The sequence below is a fragment of the Myotis nattereri genome (genome assembly GCF_964212035.1).
Source record: "Myotis nattereri genome assembly, chromosome: 8".
NCBI classification, from domain to species: domain Eukaryota; kingdom Metazoa; phylum Chordata; class Mammalia; order Chiroptera; family Vespertilionidae; genus Myotis; species Myotis nattereri.
In genome coordinates this window covers 39826918-39840300 of record NC_138083.1, presented here as the reverse complement: position 1 = coordinate 39840300, position 13383 = coordinate 39826918, and the positions used below count along the sequence as shown (strand labels likewise).

The window sequence follows — 13383 nt, the reverse complement described above, 5'->3', positions numbered from 1 at the left end:
ACCGTACTTGAAACCATCGTTTATATATATTTTTTCACACATCAGTGGCATATTTATCCCAGATTTGACACTCTTTCAGTTGTAAAGGTGCCAAAGAGTTTAGTAATTCTACAGTTAAAAGTCAAAAATAAATTATTTATCAGTCATATTACTTTATGAGGCAGAAAAGCAATATGCACTGATTTTGTGTGTATCAGTTCTATGTTCACAGCCTAGGAAGTTTCAGATAAATTTCAACTGGGGGACGTGTGCGATCTGGACCTGGTTGCTTTAATGGCACCTAGGACTTTCTGAAGCTAGGATCACTGTTGTGATCTGGAATTAGGTTTGAGGTCCTGAGACTTGGGTTAAATTTAACCTAGATCATTAACCAGATGAATTTTCGGCTACAATTTCAACTGTAAACAATCTGACAGGGTGATTGGCAGCCTCTCATTATAGAGGCGTACTGATTAATTAACACAGAGCTTAATTAATTTCGTAAGGCAAAGAACAGTATTTCTTTGCAGTGAAAATCAATATTGGAATACTTGGATCCCGTTCTCGGGGTTAATTTCACTCAGGTATTTAGCTCACTTTAAATTCACAGTTCTTAATAAATGTTATCTTCTTCCAACTATTAAGGTAATTGGGAATATTTATGATACTCTACCTGAAGTTATTTTTGGAAGACTGTGAAGTGTAAATAAGTATATTCTTTTATTCTTGCTTAGGTTTCAAAAGCATATTTCTATTATTGTACTTGTCAGGATGTTACACTACACTGTTAAAGGCAAAGATGTATGTAGAAACTGTGGGAATATATGCCCCCCCAAGGGTTTTGGTAAGAATTATCTCAATGTTGTGCTCAAAGGACATTTAAATCATTCTGCCATTGTCAATGCCTAGAGAATTATTTCCTTAAATATTGGAGTGAGTCTTTGGGGCTCCCCAGAAAAGAATTCCTTCCTTTGGCATATGCCTTAGGAGAATTCTCTATTCTGTAACTAAACCAAGAATGGGAGAGTTTCTGCAGCCTGCAAGGTACTTTTCTGGGAAGGCCTAAAGAAAGTCCACAGGTTGAAAACTGGAAGGGCTGGGATTCTCCCTCTGCCTGGGAAAGAGACATGATACCTGCCAAGAAGCTCAAGATGAAGACTGAGCTACAAGGTGTCACTTGGACCATCTGAAGTCTGAGCTCAGGAGGACAAATGAAGATGCTCACTTCCCTGAAGAAGACAGTGCTGAATGTGGCTTTGACCAGCTATGCAGCACAGAGACACACACACAGAGAGAGATAGGACACAGTGGGAGGTGGCCTCGTGAGAAAAGGTGTTCTAGGAGTGCCCTGTAGAGGGCAAGGACTTACTGTAAGCCCAGAAGCCCAGGAGGACTCAGGAGCACCTTCTTTTCCTCTGCTAAACCAGGAGCTAGAGCACAGTGAAGAGAGCAGAAAGGACTCTGCCCTGAGGGGCAAGGGAGGACTGTGAGAAGCAATGGTTAGGACACTGGTGCAGGACTCACTGAGCATCCTCTTGTGCCTGTGACCCATGACATTGGGACTGCACATCTGTGAGAGATGTATTTTACTGCAGCTTGCAGAACAATTCTAAGGTGATTTAGTAATTATTTGGTTAAGCCAACTTTTAATTTCACTCCTTAAAGAATCTCTTTAGGGCCATAGAGAGGGGAGCAGTAACCCCTTAGTGCTCACGTGTGAGGGTGTCAGTGAACCAAAGTCCAGGGAGAACCAGTGATGTGGGGACAGGAGGAGCTGAGGTACCAGAGGGAGAATTTCAGGGTCAGCTGTGGACTCCTGAGGCCCCATGACTACTTTGTTACTGAAGCAGCTGAAATGTGTCTCCCCAGGTGTCTGTGACCACTTGATACCACACACACAAGTCAAGTGCACACAAAGGGGACTTGCCTTTGCCAGTAAAGATAAGCTGTGATTTTGGTCACTCTCTGTTTTCAGGAACAAGATGCAAATTGATTTCTTTGCAGATTTTAAACAGATTCACCTGTTCTAACTGTTCTAAATATCTCCCTTTTTATTTGTAATCATTATTTCACCATTCATTATCATGAAAACATACATATGTAAGTTTTAAATTGTTCCATCTGAGTCATATTAGTTGGTTAAATAGACTTCTGATTGAATCCTATTTTTATGGCATTATGAAATTTACAAAAATATCTGAGACTTCAAAGCTACGTATATCCAGTTTTTCTCCCAATTCATTAGCTGTTTTTTTCTTAATCTATGCTACATCCTCCTTCTCTTTTTGTCATCCCAGCATTTTATCTTCATACTCATTCCCTTGATTATTTCATCCAGTTCTATAATTTTTCAATGCCTTTAATAATTCACATATTTATTTTTATACAATTATACCCAGTCTTGAACTCCAGACTCCCATATAAAACTACCTCAATGTTAAATATCTCTACTGGATATCTAATAGGCATTTTAGTCATAAAAATTTGAAATGAAATGCTGCATTTTCCTCTAACTCTTTCTCTTTCTTTTTTAAATCCATAAAGTAAGGGTTGGAACTGTAATGCTGTGAACAGGTTCAAGAAACAGATAATTAAAGAAAGTTCTGCTTGTTTGGTTTGGGACTATATTAGGTTTTTCCCTATTCCAGCAGAAGAAAAACAAAAAAGAACAAAACAAAATGAGCTGCTGGAGTACATTGACATTATCCTTTCCAACTGCAGGGAGAACAAGGATAAAGGAAGAGAAGAGGAACAAAAGGGAGCTACGACAACCCATCTCAACATTCAGGCTCCACCTATAACCAAAATCTTTGTCTAACACAACCTTCCCACGGCCTTGCTCTGGCTTCACATCCCTCCTCCAAACTTAGAAATACCTGGATGAAGTATTTAGAATAAACATCACAACTCTCATACCTTCCTCCACTGTTGTGCATGCCTCTTTCCTGTGGGGGAAGTGATACTATTATTCTAGCTACTGCTAAGTTAGAGTGGGTGACGCTTATAGCAGAAAGAAAGGTTATGAAAATCAGAACACATCAAGTCCAAAGGAATATACCAAACTGTGTGGCCTCCAGCTGGTTTAGGTTGGTTCATCTACTAGTATACCAGATGATGGTTATGGTAGGCAGCTTTTCTGATCGGTTGGTGCTTGCTGCTCAAACCAGTAGGCACACATTTTGAATACTACCCTTGGTTATGTCATGGTTTCTGTATCTATGATGTGAAAGGAGCCTTAGAAAAGATGCACCTGTTCAGACAGGCTTGTATACACAGGTAGACACTCATATATTGTTCGTAAATATTTGCTAAGTGTTCTACTGATGAACTCATAATAACAACCAGAGTTTCTTTACCTACAATGTAGGTTGCTAATAACTCCACATTCTTGTTAATCCTGAGAGGTTCCTGCTTCCCTCCATACCAGATTTACTAAAATCACCTGGGTAGTAGCACATTTGCAGAACTAGGAAATAGTACTTTATACCGATTCAAATTATGTTTTCAGGTCAAGTTCCCCACCTCTCCCAGAAAAGTGCATGGAAATCTCACCCTCCCCTCTAAGCTTGTCAATTTCCTCTGGGGCTTAAATACAATTTTCTTCTCTTAACTATTATTACTTTTAGCAACTTTGTCAAAAAATACTTGAAATATAGAAAATTGCTTAGCTCGGTGGTACTGGATTACTCACTGGGCCATCTATCCTGTGTTTACCTGGACTATAGGGGTACATATCCCTCTCCAAGAAGTGTTAAGCCCAGGAAAAGAGATGACAGGATCTCAGAAAGCAGGACTGAGCCAGATCCCAGCTCAGAAAGAGGAAATGTGGTGTTTATGGGACCAACTTGCAAATGCAAACATGAGCAAACCAAAGCAATGTAACAAAGGATCCTCAACCGGTGGATTTCTCCAATGTTTAAAGTTGTTACAAACATCCATGGCTAAGTTTGGAACAGTTTTGTCTATAAACATGCATTTATCTATTTAATAGAACCACAAGGGTAACTTAACCAAACCTTACCTAAGAAACATCAATTTTCACCTCTCCAATGGGGGCCCAATCCTCAGGCTCATCACACACACACACACACACACACACACACACACACACACACCATTTCTTTTTCTCTTACTGGGTTGGGACTCAGTAATCACAGGATTCCCAGGAAGATTCTGAAAAGCCCTCGGATATTGGGGGATCTAGGCTGCAGTTTTCCAACTCTGTTCAATGTGAGAGGGTGGATCAAATAATTAGTTAATTATTCCTCCCCCTCCCCAGACCTAATACTTTAGGAACTTTTAAGGGACACAGGAGCCAACCCAAAGGAGTTCCCAATGGTCAAAGCTAGAACAGTTTGAGCAACAAAATAAGTAATCTAGTATAAATTACAGCTCAAAGTATAAAATATACATGAGTCCATACTGACATCAGTAAATGGTTGAAGAGTGTAAGTGGGAGGGAAGGAACAGATCTTCCTGGTAGAGTAATTGCAGGTAATATGTGTAGATACCCCCACCCATCCAGCAGGTGTTTTACTTCCCCCTCCTCCTCTTGGGTGTGGGCTGGATTTGTGACCTTCATCCAAAGAAGAGCTTATGACAGAGAAGAGTAACTGCCTTGGAGAAACCTGGCAGGCACTGCTCTAACCCAGAGACTACGGTTGCCATTCCCAGTACTGGGCCGAATTGTTATCATGTGCCCCCACAGACGCTATGATGAGAAAGGCACTTCACCTCCATCGTCTTCCTTCACCACATTTATCACCATGGTCTCGTCAGAAGGAAAACATCAGGCAAAACCAGAGAAATCTTAGCAGAACAGCTTAGCAGAAGTCTTCAAAACTGTCAAAGTCAAACAAACGAACAAAAACAAGAGAGGCTAAGAAACTGTCACAGGCCAGAGGAGATTAGGGGAAACTAGTGAAATGAGAATGAAGTCGAGTTTAGTTACTTGTATGGACGATGCTAATTTCTTAGTTTTGACAAAGGTACCCGTAATGAAAGACCGGAATATTAGGGGACACCAGCCGAGGGGTTTAGGGCACTCTGTGCGGTCTCTGCAACTTTTAAGTGAATCTAAAATTACTCCAAAATAAAAAGTTTAATTATAAACAACAAAAATAAAAGTGTATGAACTTAGAGTGCAAACAGAACCTTCTTTTATAAACTATCCCCCTTATATCTCTACTGAGAGGTGTGCGGTGTTGGGGAGGCGAGTGTTGGGGTGCAGGCAGCGCACCCCGGGGTTCCTGGAGCAGGGAGTGTGCATCTGGGCGCGGCGGGAGCCCAGGCTCCTCCCCGGAGCCACCGGGACGCCGGACTTTGCCCCGGGCGCGCCCTTCCGGGAGGAGCTGATCTGTCCCCGAGGAGCTCCCTGGGCCCCCGAGTCCACCCGGCGGGAGATCCCAGGGGTGGAGCGGCGCCGAACCCGCGCGCCTCAGCGCCCTCCAAGGTAGGCGATCTGCGCCCCCCAGCGCGCGCCAGGTCACCCCCAGGTGGGCGGGCATCCAGGTGCCCTTGAAGCCGGTTCACCAGCGCAGCTCAGTTAACCAGGGACAAGTCCCTATTAAGGGGCCCTTGTGCGGAGAGTATACCTCCAGGTAAAGCGGTCTTCTGTGCTCGGATTCCCGGGGCCAGAAGTTTCTGCTCCTCGGGGAAGAGAAAGTAGCTTCCCCAGACCTCCTATCCCCCAAGCTCCCACCCCCGCAGTGGTTCTCAACCTTCTGGCCCTTTAAATACAGTTCCTCATGTTGTGACCCAACCATAAAATTATTTTCGTTGCTACTTCATATCTGTAATGTTGCTACTGTTATGAATCGTCATGAAAATATCTGATATGCAGGATGGTCTTAGGCGACCCCTGTGAAAGGGTCGTTCGACCTCCGAAGGGGTCTCGACCCACAGGTTGAGAACCGCTGCAAGAGCAAAGCTAAGTCCTCCTTAGCCCAGTGAACTCCAGGTTATTTTGGTTGCCAGAGGCCCCCGCGGTTTCTGTTGTCAGGACCCGGGAGAAAGCCCCCTGGAGAGCTTGCTGGCACCTGTGAATCCCCAGGTCGCAGCTCTGGCAGGTCACTGCTCCCACAATTAAGAGCCCAGACAAATGAACGAAGGAAGGTGGCCGTCTTGCCCTTCATTCATTCCTGCGGGACTCTAGATGCGGGTGTGCTGTGGTGGGATGCTAGAGCGGGAAGCTCCAGAGCCCTGCAGTTGTGCAGAGGCGCAGCGTTTCCTTCCTGAAAGGCTAGTACAGGCCCGCACGAGGCTGGTTTTTAGATGAGATGATGACATGGCTGTGCTTTGCAACCCTCTTCGTGATGAAAAAAGAAAAATACTCTCTCTCTCTCTCTCTCTCTCTCTCTCTCTCTCTCTCTCACACACACACACACACACACACACACACACACACACACACACAGGGGTGGGCAAAAGTAGATCTACTGTGCCATTGTGACATTCTTTTGAGTAAATAAAACTATTGTCATAACCTGCATGTCTTTTCCCACAGGAACAACTATTCACCCACTTTTGCCCATATGGAGTATATTTGCCTGTAAATACACTATATGGATTGGGAGAAGCAATGAGTCCCAAATATAACTGAAACTTTGCCTGTTCACCATTACACCATATTGTTTTATTTTAGGAATCCAGACCTCCTTTCCTTTCTTGGTATGTATAGACTAGGTGAAGCAGAGAAATGCAGAGGGGAATTACTGTATTCTGCATTTGCAAGAGGGGGAAAAAGATAGTCTGTCCTTTTGATTTTACCTAACGCTATTAAATATTCAGCTCTGCAGAAGTCTGGTTTTCCAGAAATTTGATCTGAGCTGGAGTCTCAGGTACAGGGACAGACACAATTGGTGCTGTTGTTTCCTGTTGCTGGGCCGCCCCGCCCCCTACCCCCCACACTCCTGGATAGTGAAGGTCGCTGACACGGAGGAATGTGTGCCTGGGCAGGGAATGCCCTCCCTGGGGCCCCTCGGTTTACAGAAAGAATGAAAACAGTTTACACTTCCTGGGACCCAGGCAAACTTCATAAGAAGGAGCCTATCTTTGTGGTTTGCGAAATGACTTAAACCTGTTCTAACTACAAAGAGGCTTTTGAAATAAATAGTCACTATTTCAGTTGTATTATTTATTCACCTTGATGGTTCTACGAATCAATACAAGCATGTTATGGGTTACAATGTGCTGGACATCGGGTGGGCTTGAGTCCTAATCCAAGTACCGGCCAAAGATGAAAAAGTAAGCTAGGTTTGGCTAAAACTGAGAAGTGAAGTGTATGTTTATTTGTCTGGGATAAGGACAGAAAAGGGAAAAAAATTTTTTTGAAGATTTTGGAGGGAATTTAAACGTCTTTAGAAGTAGTTGTTTCAAAACTTTTGAACTGAGATATTTACATCAAAATCACATGAGCATGTATTCATTGAAAAAAGTTCATAATGGCAAAATGTTACTATCAATTTAATTACACGTTTAAGTGAACTTACATTTTACAAGCATGAAAATTTACCTGCGTTTGGAAAACAAGAGCCTGCATGTGTTTCCATTCAATTTTGGAAAATACTTGATGTGTCTGGGTTTCCGCCTTATTAATGCATCCATTGAACCAATATTTACTGAGTGCCCCTCCTGTAGGGCACTGTGTTCTGTGTTGGAGACTCAGGGGACCCAGCCCTGTGTAAATAGCTCACCTTCCTGTCCTCATGGAATTGACACACATTGAAATCCTCCAGGACCCTGAGACCATAGATTAGGAACCATATCAATGATCATCAGTTTTGACAGTGATTTAACCCAGCTCAGTTTCAAACCACATATTGTCTTACACTGATTTAAATAATTTGTAAAAGAACTTGTGTGTTATTCAGATCAGTGGTTTTTTCTTTCTTTCTTTCTTTCTTTCTTTCTTTCTTTCTTTCTTTCTTTCTTTCTTTCTTTTTTTATATTTCAAGCTTTTATTTAAGGGCAATGATCCAGAATGGATTTAGATCATGAAAATAGCCACATCCACGGACTGCACATAGTCCTCAAAAGCAGCGATCCACCCCTCCAGCATGTCTGTTCCCAACTTTATCGTCTTCTGTCACACAAGATTATTTGAAGTGTTTAAAATTCCACGCCCCGCTAGAACCGGTGTGGAAGAGCCCCGGACCGGGCAGTCTGCTTGAGCGCTCCTGACACGCTCCTCTAATTTTGCCATTTCCATCTCGTCATCCCCCGGTTTCACATCCAATAAGATGGAAGACTTGGCCATAGTGCAGGCTTTCAGGCTTTCTGTGACTCATGCTGCCCAAGCTGTCCTTCCCTTAGCCTCTTCCCTTCTTCACTTTCCTCCTCCTCGTCCGATCCAGAGAGACCAATGTCATCATCACCTTTAGTATCTGTAGCTCCTCTCCCTGTGGTGTCTTCCACATTAGCAGGGCCATGCTCGTCCAAAGCTGTCTTCACTCCGGGCAGGCTGGCCTTGTAGGACTTGATGTGATTAAACCAACGTAGGGGATGATACACGTCGGCAGGTGGTAGGCCGGACACTGCTTCAAATACTGCCACGTCTGCGTGTGATGGCACAGAACCCTCGATGGTTCTGGCTCTTGTCCGCAGGTAGTCGTTGAGCACCTGGAGACCAGTGGGCCTATTCAGGCCTCCACAACCTATGTTGTTGGCTGATTCAGGAGTTGGGCAGCCGCAGAGGAAAGAGGTGCACAGGCAATCAGTGCCAAGCAATAAGAGGGCGGAAAAAGTGGTTTTCTCTTTTGCTTAGATTGGGGAAGAACTTAGAAATCATGTATTCTGGGTTTAATATTGAAAGGTGAATATGGTGGATGGTGCACCTAGGCAGGCTAAATAGCCATCTCAGACGGTGATTAAAGAAAATTGAATTTATTTAGGGAAAAGGAATGGGGGATGGGATATCCAAAGGGAAGCGCTGCCCAGCACCGACATTGGGTCAATGATGGCAGCCAAAATATACTTGGGACAGTGAAACAAGGAAGGGCATAGAAAAGCAGCAGGAGAGTGTAGGCTGTGCTGCTCTGGCTCACTGGGAAGTCAGTGAGACAGTTCAGGGGTAAGCCCAGGATGAGCTGCCCATTGTTCCCCTGGTTGCAAGTCTCATGCGATCCCTTAGAGGTTGGAGGATACGTGCCAGGGGGGAATGGCAAGGGTGTGCTCTTTGGAGGGAGAATGTGCACTGGGGCCTTTGTCTTGCAGGTGGAAATCTTAGGGGAGGTCTCAGGGAGCGTCTTAATAGAATATTCATCAGCATTTCAGGTGTGCTCTTCCAGGGTCCTGGTCTCTACTGATTGGTTGGTGCCAGGGCAGAGTGGGAGGAGTGGGGGGGTGGGGAAAGTGAGGGGGCGAGGGGAGGGGGGTGGGGGGGTCATTAGTCAATGTAGCTCGTCCTGAGGTAGCCACAGTGCCACTTGTTTGGCTTTGCTGATTTTCTGGGCCTGGAGCTGAAATACAGCTGAGGCCTAGATGTTATCATTAGGGAAGAAAAGGTCACATGACCAGTGATACGCTAAGGCAGTGACGGCGAACCTATGACACTCGTGTCAGAGGTGACACGCGAACTCATTGTTGTGGTTGATTTTTGTTTGTTAAATGGCATTTAAATATATAAAATAAATATCCAAAGTATAAGTCTTTGTTTTACTATGGTTGCAAATATCAAAAAATTTCTATATGTGACACGGCACCAGAGTTAAGTTAGGGTTTTTCAAAATGCTGACACGCCGAGCTCAGAAGGTTCGCCATCACTGTGCTAAGGGAAGATAGGTTACCCTGGGGGCAAGGTTTTTGTTTTCCCAGTTTTGCCTCTAGCCAGGCATTCCCTGCCCCTCTGCCCTACAGAGTGGTTGTACCTGCCCATCATCCTGGAGGCCTAACATCCTGGGGGTCTAACTAGTATTATGAAATACTGGGATGTTAAACCTAAAATAGCTAAATATCAATTTTATATAAATTTAATAAGAACTAAACTTTTAGTAGTTGATATCAATAATTTAGGAAGAAAAAATGAATGAAAACCTTCAAATTGAGAAAATTTTATGCATCAAATTATATTTTCCTGTATATTATGACAGTAATTATATTTCCTTCCAGAGGTAAAGAGTAGCTTTATTCAAGGCATTCTTGCCTCCCCTCTTTTTTTCTGCTCTTTTTAAAAAAACAGCTTTATTAGAGGTATAATTTATAGACTGAAAAATATATTCAAGTGTATAATTCAATGATTTTTAGTAAATTTACAGAATTGTATAACCATCCCCACAATCCGGATTTAGAACATTTTCATTATCTCAAAAAGACCCCACATGGCTGTCTGCCTCACTGACCCTCAGCCCCAGCAGCCACTAATCTACTTTCTGTCTCTTTACATTTGACTTTCCTGGACACTTTATACAAATGGAATCATACAATATTTGGTCATCAGCATCTGGCTTTTTCCACCTAAAATAATGTTTTTGAGGTTCATTCAGGTCGTAGCATGTTTCAGTGGTTGGCTTGTTTTTACTGCTAATATTCATTCCGCTGTATGGCTGTGGCTCATTTCTGCAATTACATTTAGGTGGTAAGACAGACACGTTGGTCTAAGCTTCCTTGGTAGCATAATTTGAAAATACCTGATGGGAGCCAACCTCTTACTTATATTCCTTGTATGGATTGCTGATCTTTCCTGAATGTGACATAACTGATTGTTCTGTGATACTCCCATGAAAATTGTGAATAGTAAACCTCATGCTGATAGAAAGAAGCCTCATCATTCAGTTCTTTTTAAAATGTTTCTATTAATTTTTTGAGAGAGAAAGAGAGAGACAGACAGAAAGAGAGAGAGACAGGAAGAGAGAAATATTGATGTGAGAGAGAAAAACATCGATCAGTTTCCTCTTATACACCACCCTGATCAGGGACTGAATCACAACCTGAGCTTGTGCCCTGACCAGGAATCAATAACACTCAACCAAATGAGCCTCTCCAGTTAGGGCCATTCAGTCATTTAGGTTGGACTTGGGAGATGTATAACTCTTGACATTAATATTGGTAAAGAAGATACATCTCCTTTGCTAAAGTTCATCCCAAATGTATGCATTTAGAATAAGAGAATTTTGGTGATCCTTAGACCTAACAGTGACAACTGAATTACTCTTCAAAATATGAGCGCTTCTTGGTAACACATTTCAGTGGTACACTTAACATAAAGCATGAATCATCCATACCCTTTAGCCAATAAGCTAGATTTATAAGCTTTTAGTTATATTATTCTGTTGTTTCTATGACTGTGCTAAAGAATGAAACTGATATACCTGTTCTTTTATTTACAAAATCAGGCACTATTTGAGCTCTTACTAGTAGATCAGAGAAAATCCAAAACAGAAGAAATGCTACTCCTTTTTTTTTTTTCTGTGTCTTTTTTTAGGAGCTAGACAGAAATTGTAAATGACCCAGGTTCCTGTGAGGTGGTGCTGTTGTTCTGTGTGTTTCCTATAGAACAGCAAACAAGAACCTCTTAATACGGCATAGGCATTGGCTTGGGGATGCCTCTCTTAGCAATCGGGAACCTTGAACAGCAGTCAGTCAGAGCTGTTTTCTCAGACACCCCATTCACCCTGCTCTGTGCCAACTACAGAGTGGCAAATTCATTTTAAGATGTTACACTTGACAGCTTACGCTTACAGAGCTTCTTAAGGAGATTTCTCTAGTTGAGGAGAAACCCTTCTATAAGAGTTGGCAGAATCTGTGACACTAAGGAGAAGACAATACTATACATATGTCTTTGAATGCATGTTATGGCTGAAAATGCAAGTTCATACTCGGGTTGTGGGGGAGAATTTACTAACATAACTTGAAGACCTATTGTATTGACAACTTAGAATGCAAAGGATTCTCTTTAAACTTCTAAGATTTGCAAACAAGGGACTCTAGGTTAAATAGTACAGTTTTCCAAAGCTGACTGTGCTTCCTTGGAGCTCAGTTTTTTGGTTTGACACAGTGGTTCTCAACCTTCCTAATGCCGCAACCCTTTAATACAGTCCCTCATGTTGTGGTGACCCCCAACCATAAAAGTATTTTTGTTGCTACTTCATAACTGTAATTTTGCTACTGTTATGAATCGTAATGTAGATATCTGATGTGCAGGATGTATTTAGACGACCCCTGTGAAAGGTCGTTTGACCCCCAAAGGGATTGCGACCCACAGGTTGAGAACCACTGGTTTGAAATATCAAAACAACTTGCTGAAAATCCTGGGTGGGAATACTACTCTTTTGATGATCTGTGTTTAGATGAATTGATCAGTCTTTGTTGGTAACATCTTTTTTTTTTTTTTTAACTTGGTCAGGGTTTAAACATTCCCAGGACAGATGCATTTTTGTAGCCATCCACTGCCAATCTCTTTTCAAATGTCTCCTAAGAGTCACATACCAATCGCAGGACTCTGTCTTCATCCTTTTCACTTTCATAGACTTTGAAATTGGCATGGGCACACTTCTCTGGAGGAAGGCTCCATCAGCAAAGAGCTGTAAGCATCTTCTCATTATTTTGATGCGCTCACTCATCATAAAATTTGTTGACATGATCCAGTATAAGGAACTTGGTTTTACCAGAACAGAAGCTACTTCTCACCCTTGTATTTTTCTGTTACCGCCTGGATTTTGGTGGGATGCTGCCCGCAGATCAGTGACATCTTCCTGGAGCCAGAGGGTGGGTAGAGCCTGCCAAGCACAGGGTCCCCACTGCTTCAGGCGGTGGCCAATCTGAGCAGACTCTGTAGCCATTGGCCAGATAGTCTACATACAAGTGGGCAACTGTGAAGAATGATAACATGCTATGCATCTAGAAAATGACTAGGAAAGTGATGGATAGATGAGACAACGATTTCTAGGTTCATGAATTAGATTAAAATCTTGTTGCAAATATTCTTACATAGTTTTTCTATATTTCCTCCTACTTTTCCACTTTAGTAAATAATAATTATAATTGAATTTTCTTAAGATGTTTAGATTTCCCTTGTTTCTATCACCATATGGAATGTCAGGTTTTACTGACTATTGTTATAGCAGCAATACTTCTACTATCAGCAGTCCTGTTACCTGCTTTTTAACGATCCTGATTCCACTGCTGCTTTTTTGCTATATTTACTTTTTTTGGGGGGGTCAATAATTTGAGTGGAGAAAAGAAAATCAAGCTAATTGTGGCTTTTAGTTAGTTCTGATAAAGTCAGTGAAATCCTTGGATTCTGAAATCTAAATTGTATTTTGCTTTTTAGAGTACTATTGGATTATTTTTTAGAACAAAAGTATATAAATTCACCCTTTTTTAATGTAGAGTTCTGTAGGTTTTGAAAATGGTTCCAGTCATTGAACCACCATCACCATGAGGACATAGAACAGTTATATCACCCAC

At 42.4% G+C, this 13383-nt stretch overlaps 1 protein-coding gene and 1 pseudogene across 2 annotated transcripts in view; one reads left to right on the top strand and one right to left on the bottom strand.

The window, feature by feature from the left end:
- The first annotated feature begins 5363 nt into the window (after positions 1-5363).
- CCDC68 (coiled-coil domain containing 68) overlaps positions 5364-13383 on the top strand; it is a 44886-nt gene continuing 36866 nt past the window's right edge. The window contains exon 1 of the mRNA XM_081097793.1: positions 5364-5431. The gene's annotated coding sequence lies outside the window, so the exon portion shown is untranslated. The remainder of the gene's footprint in view (positions 5432-13383) is intronic.
- Positions 7967-12554, bottom strand: LOC308522922 (elongation factor 1-beta-like; annotated as a pseudogene). The gene is made up of 2 exons: positions 12403-12554; positions 7967-8614 (listed from the first exon to the last, which is right to left on the bottom strand). The product of its transcript is annotated as an elongation factor 1-beta-like (transcript).